General features: G+C 41.6%; 1 long non-coding RNA gene and 1 pseudogene across 1 annotated transcript; one reads left to right on the top strand and one right to left on the bottom strand.

Annotated features, from left to right (window-relative positions):
* Positions 1-1808: 1808 nt before the first annotated feature.
* LOC141569697 (mitotic spindle assembly checkpoint protein MAD2A pseudogene) lies at positions 1809-4936 on the top strand (annotated as a pseudogene).
* A 1799-nt stretch (positions 4937-6735) lies between these two features.
* LOC141569615 (uncharacterized) lies at positions 6736-8428 on the bottom strand. The gene is made up of 2 exons (XR_012493307.1): positions 7703-8428; positions 6736-7154 (listed from the first exon to the last, which is right to left on the bottom strand). It is a non-coding gene; the product is annotated as an uncharacterized LOC141569615 (long non-coding RNA).
* Between the last annotated feature and the right edge of the window lie 1004 nt (positions 8429-9432).

The raw sequence follows: 9432 nt of genomic DNA on the forward strand, positions 1-9432 counted from the left end.
CTCCTGAATTTTGGGAATATATTTTCTCTCGTTTAGTAAATCCTTGGCCTGCTTGCCTTTTTTCATGAGGTATTGTTCCTACATCCTGGAATGCCTTCCTGCGATGATACAAGGGGCTGATCTCAGCTAAGACATAAGATGAGAGCAAAATAATTTTTTTTAAGCCCTCACATTTTTTGGGAGCCTGCCAGAATTATTGGGGCACTGCTAGCTCCTGGAAACCGCTGCCCTTGAGAGCACAAGGATGTCTGCCCGCAGAGGTAAGCAGTGTTTTTGTTCACCATGTCAGTCTTCCCGGTGTATTTATGGGGTTTGGGAGAATGTAGAAGTGCCTCATGTCCTTTTCCTCTCTTCTACAAGTAGATTGGCAGGGAAAAATGTTTGTGAAGCTAGCTTCTCGGGAGTAGCGACTCACAGCTTTTCTTTATTGATTCTTTCCTTTTAGAAGTGATCATTTTTTTCTGTGTCTATGTCTCTTATGCCGTTTGTCATAAAAAGAAAATACCACAGGGACAGAAAGCCTTTGGCTTCCTCGGTTAAGATGTAAAAAGGCTTATGGGTTTGAGTATCTATTAAAATCCTATAATCAGTGGCCAGACTGTGGCTACTTTGAATTGAAAAAACTGCTAATTTTGAAAATGTGTTAAGAAAACTCTCATGACAAACAGCTGTTTTATTGGAACCTAGAGAAAGACCACACGTTTAATACAAACGAATTCAAGGAAATTTAACTTTTGAATTAGTTCTTCAGCTTGTTGAGTCTTAAAAATGCTAATATCAACATTAGGTTTAAAAAAGGCAGAAGGGAAAATTAAGAGATGTGCAAATTTTTAAAAACTGCATGGCGATCTAAGAGTATGAGAATTGCTATGTTGGAACAGGTTTTAAAGATTCTAATACCTGATCAGAAACTTGACAAAAATGGAAGCTGTATTTTTCAGTCTGATAGAAAGTAGGGTCTCAGCATCTCCCCCAGGTCCTCTCCCAAGCAGATCAGAAATGTAAACGCAGCCCACAATTGCCAGAGGCCACATAGCTAAACAAAGGAAAAGAAATTGCAAAAGGGGCAGTTTTAACAATACAAGCCTTCCTGTCCAGCCTGGCTCCCCTTTTCCTGCCTCCTGAAAGACTGTGAAGCACAAATGAAAACCTGAGCCCAGTACCCTTAGCAGCAGACAGGAAGACTCCATGCAGGAGCCTCACAAAACTTGACCTGCCACGTGTGTTCATCTTTTCCTGAATTACCTGTAAATCTCCCATTTTTATATCTAAAATCTAAGAGCCCATTCCCACCCTTGTCTAAAATGTCATATTTACCTGATTTCTCCTGTCTTTGGAAATCTCATGCTTGTGTGAATTCCAGGTGTGCATGTATTACATTCCTGGCCTCTGTCTGCAGTTGGGTAGAAGTTAGAAGGGGTGCGAGTCCTTTCTTTTCTGAATAAGATTTGCAGGAAAATATTTTTGAAGCAACTTCTTGTACCTAGAGACTCCAGAGTTTTCTTAATTCTTTTCTCCCAGAGATGTTTGTTTCTTCATGTGTCTGTGTCTTGCGTGTCCTTTGTCCTAAGAAGGAACTACCATAGGGACAGAACACGGGCACAGGCTCCCATAAGCCTGTCGTTGGAGACAGCCCCACAGGCTGTGAAGTTAAGCGGTTCTCTCCAGACCGGCGTCTGCGGAAACAAACTTTGCTGTGTGGGTCCCTGTCTAGAAACCGCATGAGGTTTTTCTTTCCTTCTGCTGTGTCCCGGGAGCTTGGGTTTGTGACCGAGGAAGGTAATCCTCTCTGGTTCCCACCATCCGCCATGTGCACTTACTCCATTGCACCTGGTGCCCAGTGGGGTAAGATCGGGTTCCCAGTGCACCTCTGCCTGGCTGTGCCAGCTCCCAGGGGAGTGTGTCCAGAGGGGCCTCTGCCCATAAGGGGCATCTGTCCCCCCAGCTTTCTAGATCCCGGTCCACAAATTAGTGGGTTTGAGGCTGGAGGTGCCTCACATTTTGTGGGATACTTGAGACACCCTGTCCACCCCACCATCCCGACCGCTTGGGTGACAAAGGTCTGTGCTGTCTCTGTCTTTGGGGGTGACCCTTTGGCTCTGGGAGGGCTGCATCCTCTGCACTCTGTGTGGAGGGGCCTCTGGCTTCCTGGCCTGAGCTGTAAGGAGGCTGGTTGGTGTGTCTCACTATTTAGACCTCACTGTCCTTGTACAGACGATGTATCCTGGAATGGGAAAAACTTCTACATTTAATTGTGTTATAGAGCTCTTGTGACAACTAGTTGTTTTCTTGGTAAACCATCTCGTGCGTTCTCTACAGTTATTACTAATTCTGTTAATTTGTAATGTCAGTGTGAAACCAGTTTGTGTTTGTGGTAAGATGTTTTGTAGCTCTGGATGGTGTTACTAGTTTGTAGTATCTTATCGGGTAGAATAAATTAAATGCTTATATAAATTAAACAGAATACAAAGTAACCCATAGGCTTTTCAGGATCAAATGATCTGGTGAAATATTTGATATTAAAACTGGTTTTAGTTTGGTTTTATCACATAGTCATGTCTTTGAAAGTTATTAACGTAAAATATATATATATTTAAGTGGGTTTATAAAAATAAGTTTGTCATCTGTGTTACAAAATGTGTCAAGAAAACAGCTTCGGTAATAAGTGATTTTGAAATCTCAAATTTTTAACTAATATATAAAATAGATACAATGACAATAAAAGATATTTAGGTAAACTTTTTAGCAATAATTATATTGTATATATACATTGAAAAGGTTTTTTACCAGTCTTTGGTAAGTTGAATCTTTGAAGTTTTGTTATCTAAATTAATGATGGATATGTATTGAATGTCTAGACTATTTCCAAATAGAAAATAATGAAACAGTACTGAAGATAGATTTATCAATTTTTGCTATTTATTGTAGATGAACTAAATATATTGGTGTATTAGTAAAGACGTCTTCTGCCACATTAAAATTTTTGTATGTGCTATGGGGAATATTATTTCTAGAAATTATTAAATATGTTCATAATTGCATCCATCTCAAGAATCCTGGTATTGCTGCACAATTGCTTACTTTTCACTGCTGATTAAGATGGTCATTTGGATTGTTTAGGCCTCTGCTACTGTGAACAGTGCAGCTGTGGATTTATGTATCAGTCTATCAGTTTTTGTTTGAACAGCTCTTAAATTTTTTTGGGGGGGTCTATTTCTGTAAGTGGATTTGTTGAAACACGTGGGAATCTTTTATGGGGTGGACATGCCAAACTGTAGTACCCCGAGGCCACACCATTTTACATTTTCAGAAGGAATGTTTAAGGGTTCTGATTTCTCGACATTGTTGCTGCCATTTGTGTTAGTTTTCTCCATTATGGCCATTCTGGTGCATGTGAAGGGGGATCACACTGTGGCTTTAATTTGCATTTGCATCAGGACCGAGGATGTGGGACATCTTCCTGTGCCTGTTGACCATGTGTGTGTCTAATGTGGAGAAGGTTCTATTCAGGTCATTTACAAATTTTAGTTGTCTTTTTGTTCATGAGTTTTAAAAATTCTTTACTCTGGATAACAGACTCTTGTCAGGTATATAATATTTTTCCATTTGATGGGCTGCCTCCAGTTTCTGGCTAGCTCCTTTTGATACACACGTTTTTAATTTGGAGGATGTCCAATTTACCTATTTGTTGCTGCTGCTTGTATGTGTTATCAAGTCTAAGAAAACATTGCTAATCGAAGGTCACAGAAATGTATCTCCATGTTTTTTTCGAGAATTTATACTTTTACCTCCTATATTTAAGCCCTTCATCTATTTCCAGTTAATTTTTGTATGTGGTGTGAGGTTAGAGTCCAGTTTCATTTCTCTTCATGTGTATGGCCAGCTGTGTAGCACATTTGTTGGAAATACCCTTCTTTACACAATTTAATGTTGTCTGCCCTTTATCAAAAATCAATGGATTTTGACCCTTGAACAACAACAAAAAAACCAATGGATTTTAAATCTTTACATTGTACTGTATGTAAGAGATACACAATTAAAATAGTTTATGTTTGGAAAAAAGATCACTGGACTTAGATGACGGGGAGCTGCCGTAAGCCCTGCCATCACCCTGTGAGTGGGCTCGCCCGTCTGTGGATCTGGCAATGGTCCTGCAGGTCTCCCGGGAGTGAGGCACCACCCTGCACGAGCACTGACATCATGGCTGAGTTCTTGACATCAACAACATGTTATATCAGCGTGGCCTGTATCCACTTGAAAACTTGACTCTAGTGCAGAAATGTGGGTTCACCTTGACTCTAACTACTCATTCAGAGCTCATGAAATACCTAAATAACGTGGGACAACTAAAAGTTGGATTGTACAAGAGTTCAGTTAAGAAAGTAGTGGCAGTCCTCTCACATATTGAAAGGGTCCTTGAAAGACGATAATTTGATATTGTGACAAGACTGCCAGAGATGACAGTACACTCAGAGAAAAGGCTCAGAAAGCTCTCCAAGATGAAATCCTTTCTGTGATCAGACAGATCACAGCTACAGTGATATTCCTGTCATTGTCGGAAGTTTCTTGTTCCTTTGACCTCCTGATTTATACAAATATTAGGTTGTGCCTGAAAAATGGGAAGAGACAGGACCACAGTTGATCACCAATTGTGAGCAAGTCTGTCTTCCTGCCTCACTACCACAATCCACAGAGTAAATAGCATGGTGGCCCACAGAATCCCTGCTAATGACTGTAGATGAGAAGAGAACAATAACGTAATCCTCAAATGTGCTTCTCCTGAAACCAAGTCAACTGTAGTTTACATATTTTATTGCTTAACTGTTATGCGGGGGAGAACTTAACATACTTTCCTGGACCATGAATGATTTTTCCCTTTTTTGGGGGTATCAGTTTGACTTCCAGTGCTGTTGACACAATTTTTCGCAGTGTTCAAAAAAGGGACCCAGCATATTATTTGTCTCGTAATGTCAATTCCTTGAAGGTGGTAACTGTAGTTAGAAAAACTTTTGGTATAAAGCTAAATGCCTTCTCAGATCATACCTGTTTGTCAAGTAGCTTGACTCGGAATACAGGTAGGGAGTTATTTAAATATGAAACACAACAAAAGAAGTCTGAACACTCAGAATCTTTGTTCATGTCCTAAAATATCTGGTGATACATAAATAACAAAATATTGCTATCATGTCCTTTTGCCATTTATTTCATTTGTATAGTAACCATACTGAAAAAATCTCCAATTGGGTTGTAATTTATATCAGTTACACTTACAAAACTAATATTTCTACTGCTTAAATTCTGGTAATAGGGCACTCTTAAAAATATCTTTCTAGGGGTGGCTGGTTAGCTCAGCTCACTAGATTAGGTTATTAAGGTTATTTGCAGATTTTCCAGAATAGAATAACCAAGATTGCACCCAATGCTATAAGGACTATTTGGATCACTCTGTTTGTCCAGGACCCTGTGTGTGCAAGCTATTCTGGCCCACGCTGGTAATTTCAGCCTCGGTTCGGACTCAGAACTGCGTTAGAATCAGTCTTCATTTTAAATACCTGTGAAAGGGAGATAATAATTGTTTCTGCCTCAATTGGAAAATAGGAGTAGTAGGTGAGATGGGACCTGTGAGGGCCTAAAACAGATTTATCTCAAAGAGAATGTAGTCCCAGGGGCCTGGATTCTCATTTTAAGGCTAGTGGGCAGGGAAATGCTCTCTGCTGCCATCTGGTGTGCATTTTGGAATTAACACCCTGTGCAGGTCACCGGGAAAAGTTATTCTCTGCTGCCATCTTGTGTGCATTTTGGGAATAACAACTGAGTGGAGGTCAGGATAAGCTCTTCTTTCCAAAGGCTTCTGAGCCAAGGTGTCAGACCCAGGGCTGTGCCCCAGGTGCAGTCATCTGTGCCCTGGGAGCTGCCCGCTGGAATGTGGAGTCCTGGAGGTGAAACCAAGCACTGGGCTTGGCACACGTGAATTAACTGCCTTCCTACCTGTCTCTTACCTATGCTGCCTTAGGCCACCCTCCCCTCTTGGCTCCCGACCTTCCCCAGGGCCACTTTTAAATTAATAGTGTGCCTAGACAGCCTCTGTAAGTCTCCACATCTGGCAGCAGTAGGGTGCAAAGCAAAGGTTTATTTTGCTAGTAAAAGAGGCAGCCCAGGTGGACCAGACCAAAAGGAACCCAGGTCTGAGGGCTGAAATGTTGGGTATGGAAAGGCCACAGAGAGGCCAAACGAGTTCGGGGCTCGTGCTGCCCGCGCCGCTCAGCCAGTAGACCTACACAGGAGCTGGGTCATAGAATAAGCGTTTATTATCAGAGCACCGGTGGTCTGAGAAGGCAGCCGGTTAACACCTCCAAAAACTGCCATAACATTCTCAGACCAGCCTGGCATATTTAAGGGGAAACCTCTGCGTTCTTCCAGAGGCCACCTGATGGTTCCAGGGGTCTGCATGGAGCCTTCCTTCTTGCGATGTTGTTCTCCAATGTGGTCACCAACCAGGGGCAGTGATGAGAGTAACCTGGAAGGAATGCTAGGCCATAAAAGATTGTGATCAGTAAGTACAGGGACACAAGTTTCAGGGTAATTATGTAAAGCAGGGAACCGGGCATCCTAAGCTCAGGAATTGGGGCAGGACATTTCAAGCCCAAACCGCAGGGAGGGGGGATCGGTCAATTGTTAAGCTCTAGAGCAGGGAGAGGCGAGGCCTATTTCATGGTGGTTCCAACCGGGCCCGGGTTTAAATTTCCCCATCTTATGTTCATTTTATTTATATAAAATCAGTAAGGTTAGATTAGAAACAAATAACTATATTATAAAGACAATTTTTAAATCCAGGGATACGGGTGACAAGGTCTCTTGCTACTTCCTGCTGAGAGGGCGTAGTCCTTGCCTCTGGCTAACAGAGAGTTCTCTGCTGTTCAGTTCTAGCGGGGAGGGGACTACAGAGGAAAGGTCCTCTGGTTATTAAGTGGCTACTGGCCTGGCTTGTCATCCTCAGGAGGGATGATGGCCATGCCTGGCAGATGGCCATCTGGAGATGAAAACTGCTGTGTTTCAGACGACACAAACTTGTCTGTTTGAAGAGGAGCTTAAGGTCTTCAGCCGGCTCACAGGACAGGAGTGACAGTCTTCCTTCTGGGGGCGTCCTGTGGAGACTGAAATGAAACAGGTTTGATTCAAGGGAAGTGGACCCAGCCACTGACTCCCTGAAGCTCAACAACAGTTGTGGGGCTTGGGAAAACTGCAAAGGGTCCCTTTCATTTCTGAGCTAACTGATCTGTTAGAGACTCCTCCCCTTCTAGGCTTTCAGTAGTATTTGGCCTCCTGGCTTTCTGGGGCTACAATACATAGAGGGGTTGGCCTGGGGGAGGTACTGGTCCCCATATTTCCTAAGCGTCTGCTGAACCTCTCCCAAGTTAACACAGGACATAAAAGAATTGAGGTCACAATCTAAAGCAACGGGCAGGCCTAGAGGTCTGCTCAGAAAACTTCCAGAGCCCTTTTTAAGTCTGATTTGTTCATTTTATATTTTCTCTCAGGTATAGACCATTGGTAAGGAACAGGCTGAGTAAAATGAGCCCAAGTCTAGGGGCTGTTTTTATCTTTATAACCAAGCAGATTTTAGAGGAAGAAATGGGTCTAGAGTGAGCAGTCAAGACAGAGTAAATGGCTCCCATATCAACCAGGGAATTAACAGGCTTACCTGCCACGTCAAGGGTCACCCGCATTTCCTCCTCTGTGATGAGCATGAGCTGTTTCTTCTTGGGAGCCACTGGGCACTTTAGGTTCCTCAGTCAATTACAGCCATTTGTAAGGAAGGAGTTGGTCCCTGCTTCCTTCAGAACAGCGGACAATCCCTCCTCCAGTGCCCTTCAGTTTGCACAGTGGGCATGGCTGCTTTGCAGGATTCTAGCACGCCTTACCTCAGTGGCCTGGGCTTCCACGTCCAAAGCAGGCTCCTTTTCCTTTCTGGGGCTGCCTGGGTGGCCCTGAGGTGGCCCTGGCCTTGGCCTGTCTATTAACTGCAGCCAAAAATGTGGTCTGCCTCTGGCCTCATCTACAGTCTCACTATTCCTTTCTTTCCTCCTTTTCCCTGTCGTGGTTGTTAAAGACAAATAAACAAATCCCCTGTCCTTCTTTTAGGATCTGAGCCTCTATCAGGAATGTAACAGTGGACCAGAACCATTGTATTACCTTGCCAGGTTAGGAAAACAAGCTTCCTTATATTGGTCTATATCTGACACCGAGGAGAACACGTGAACTCCAGCAGTCCTGAAATACACAAGTTTGCATAACTATTAGCAAAAGTCAGTTCTTAGATTTAATTTTCCTGAGTAATTGAAGATCTAATTAAGAATATAAACATAGAAAATTATTTTGATGATACAGAAAATCTTCGCTTTTCAGACAGAAAACTTTCCTATAATATCAGTAGCAGACCACTAGTCTAACAAACTTTGTTTTATTTAGCAGAGAGAGAAAACTTAACTAATTTTGTACTGTCTTACTTTTGATACTTAAATTTCTTTAAGTCACATTTAGTTTAACCATATATAAAATGTCTTCAAGATTTCTCTTCACAAACCTTCTATAACTTTCCCAGTCCCTCTTGGTTTGTGTCCTCTCACTTATTCAGAAATAATCATACTTAGGACAAACTCCTTTCTTTTCCTTCAAAAATATATTTTTATACCTTATGCATTTTTTGGAAACATACATCATTTCCTTACATATTAATGAAAATCCATAACCTTCAGAGCCTTAATTTTTACTGACAACTAAAAGCAAGTATTCAACATTTCCATTAGCAAATCCATAAACACATTTTGCAACCTTTAGAAGTATAGGTTTTTGTTAGCAATATATCTACCAATTTTTAAAAATTATATTTTAAAGGAAATTAAAAAACACATTTACTGACATCGTAAGTTAGCTTTCAGATATCCTGTGACAAGAAACCAAAAAATAGGTGAACTCAGACTCATCCGATAATTAATATTTCAGCATTTTGTTATTTTGAAATACCTAGATATTCAGTACTTTTTATCATTTAACACAAGTTAGTAAAACTGAAATCTTTTTATTTATAGGTGTTTTTTTTTGTTTGTTCTGTTTTTTTTTCAGTTGAGGAATATTGGAGAACAGTGTTTTTTTTCAAGACCCATCGCTACAAGTCAAGTCATTTTCAATGTAGTTGTGGAGGGCGCAGCTCAGCTCCAGGTCAAGTCACTGCTTTCAATCCAGTTGTGGAGGACGCAGCTCACTGGCCCACGGGGGAATCAAACCAGCGACCTTGTTGCTATGAGCACTGCACTCCAACCACTGAGCCAACCAGTCGCCTAAAACTGAAATCTTAAGTTACCAACAGATGCTGAGAAACCTCGTCCAAGCATGCACACTCTGTTACTACTGAAAAGTTTTATCTGTTAACAT

This window comes from Rhinolophus sinicus, chromosome X (assembly GCF_036562045.2).
Source record: "Rhinolophus sinicus isolate RSC01 chromosome X, ASM3656204v1, whole genome shotgun sequence".
Lineage (NCBI taxonomy): Eukaryota > Metazoa > Chordata > Mammalia > Chiroptera > Rhinolophidae > Rhinolophus > Rhinolophus sinicus.